This window comes from Apium graveolens, chromosome 10, assembly GCF_009905375.1.
Source record: "Apium graveolens cultivar Ventura chromosome 10, ASM990537v1, whole genome shotgun sequence".
In the NCBI taxonomy this organism is placed as follows: domain Eukaryota; kingdom Viridiplantae; phylum Streptophyta; class Magnoliopsida; order Apiales; family Apiaceae; genus Apium; species Apium graveolens.
The window spans coordinates 20,175,465-20,177,817 of NC_133656.1; the positions used below are offsets into that span (position 1 = coordinate 20,175,465).

General features: G+C 47.8%; 2 non-coding genes across 2 annotated transcripts in view; both read right to left on the minus strand.

Moving 5' to 3' along the window:
- Positions 1 to 596, minus strand: part of LOC141694498 (28S ribosomal RNA) — a 3,378-nt gene extending 2,782 nt beyond the window's left edge. The window contains exon 1 of the ribosomal RNA XR_012563801.1: positions 1 to 596. This exon is cut by the window's left edge and continues 2,782 nt beyond it. This is a non-coding gene — a ribosomal RNA (28S ribosomal RNA).
- A 188-nt stretch (positions 597 to 784) lies between these two features.
- LOC141694515 (5.8S ribosomal RNA) lies at positions 785 to 940 on the minus strand. Its single transcript, XR_012563811.1, has one exon. It is a non-coding gene; the product is annotated as a 5.8S ribosomal RNA (ribosomal RNA).
- Between the last annotated feature and the right edge of the window lie 1,413 nt (positions 941 to 2,353).

A 2,353-nucleotide genomic window follows, 5' to 3' on the forward strand; every position in this document is an offset into this window, starting at 1 on the left:
GACGAGGCATGCCATGAGGCACGTACTGCCACCACAATCAACGCGAAGGCATCTCCACAAGCATTTCTAAAGCCCGGGCTTTGGCTGTCATGCCAATCCGCACAGGTCCACACCCCGAGCCGATCGGCATACCGGCTTGACATCGTTCCATATCCGACCGGGGTGCATCGCCGATCCCCATCCGCTTCCCTCCCGACAATTTCAAGCACTCTTTGACTCTCTTTTCAAAGTGATTTTCTCCTTTCCCTCATGGTACTTATTTGCTATCGGTCTCTTGCATGTATTTAGCCTTGGATGGAATTTACCACCCGATTGGGGCTGAACAACCCGAATCATAGACAGCACCTCCTGGTGTAACAAGGTCTGGGCACGACTGGGCTCTCACCCTCTCTGGTGACCCCTTCCAGGGGACTTGGGCCCGGTCCGTCGCTGAACACGCTTCTCCAGACTACAATTCAGACGGTAGAGCCACCCAATTTTCAAGCCGGGCTATTCCCAGTTCGCTCGCCGTTACTAGGGGAATCCTTGCAAGTTTTTTTTCCTCCACTTATTGATATGCTTAAACTTAGAGGGTAGTCCCGCCTGACCTGGGGTCACAGTTAAGGCGAACAAATTGTGTAGCGCCTCATGGTCCTCGAGCTCCTTAGATGACATGATTATGTACGACAAGACAAGAGGGTCTTTTACAACTACCGATGTCACAACACGGCATGGGAGGCCAGTTTCCGCCCAAAAACCAGCACCCCTCATCAAGGAGTGAGTGTTTGACGGCAAGCAAAATATGTGACACCCAGGCAAATGTGCCCTCGGCCTATTGGCTTCGAGTGCAACTTACGTTCAAAGACTTTATGGTTGACGGGATTCTGCAATTCACACCAAGTATCACATTTCGCTATGTTCCTCATCGATGCAAGAGCCGAGATATCCGTTGTCCAGAGTCGTTATTTTTTGGAATGACGTCGCCGCCCTTAAGGGGGTGCGAACGTACAATTCAATTTTAAATTCCTTGGCGCATTCCGCGCGCGGATGATTCGTTGGCCGTTGACCACCAAAGAAGGGCCACCTACCAAAGGTTTGTAAACGGCGGACCGACGGCGGACCGAAGCCCACCAACGCTTGCCCAATGTGTTTACGTGTTAGCGGGTCATTCTGTTATCGTAGGATTCGACAATGATCCTTCCGCACATTCACCTACAGAAACCTTGTTACGATTTCTCCTTCCTATAAATGATAAGGTTCAGTGGACTTTTTTCGACGTTGCGAGCAGCAAACCGCATACGTCGCCGAAATCCGAACACTTCATTTAAGACAAACAATTGCAATGATCTATCCCCATCACGATGAAATTTTAAAGATTTTTCAGGCCTGTCGGCCAAGGCTATAGACTCATTGAATACATCAGTGTAGTGCGTGTGCGGCCCAAAACATCTTATGGCATCACAGACCTGTTATTGCCTCAAACTTCTGTGGCCTAAAAGGCCATAGTCCCTCTAAGAAGCTGGCCGTGGAGGTGTACCTCCACATAGCTAGTTAGCAGGCTGAGCTCTCATTCGTTAACGGAATTAACCAGACAAATCGCTCCACCAACTAAGAACAACCATGCACCACCACCAATAGAATCAAGAAAGGGCTCTCAGTCTGTCAATCCTTACTATGTCTGGACCAGGTAAGTTTCCCTGTGTTGAGTCAAATTAAGCCGCAGGCTCCACTTCTGGTGGTGCCCTTCTGTCAATTCCTTTAAGTTTTAGCTTTGTGACAATACTCCCCCCGAAACCCAAAAACTTTGATTTCTCATAAGGTGCAATTGGAGTCCCAAAAGCAACATCCACTGATCCCTGGTCGGCATAATTTATGGTTGAGACTGAGATGGTATCTCATCATCTTCGATCCCCCAACTTTCATTCTTGATTAATGAAAACATCCTTGAAAAATGCTTTCACAGTTGTTCGTCTTTCATAAATCCAAGAATTTCGCCTCTGACTATGAAATACGAATGCCCCTGAGTGTCCCTGTTAATCATTACTCCGATCCTGAAGGCAAACGTAATAGGACTGAAATCCTATGATGTTATAACATTCTAATTTATCTAGAGCGTAGGCTTGACTCTAATTTTTTCAAAGTAACAGCGCCGGAGGCACGACCCGGCCAATTAAGGAAAGGAGCGCATCACCGGTAGATGGGACGAGACGACCGGTGCACACCAAAAGACGAACCGGCCGACCCAACCCAAAGTCCAACTACGAGGTTTTTTTTGCTAAATTGATTTTATAGATAGAGAAAAAGAGAATATACATTATTGGAGCTGGAATTACCACGGCTGCTGGCACCAGACTTGCCCTCCAATGGATTCTCG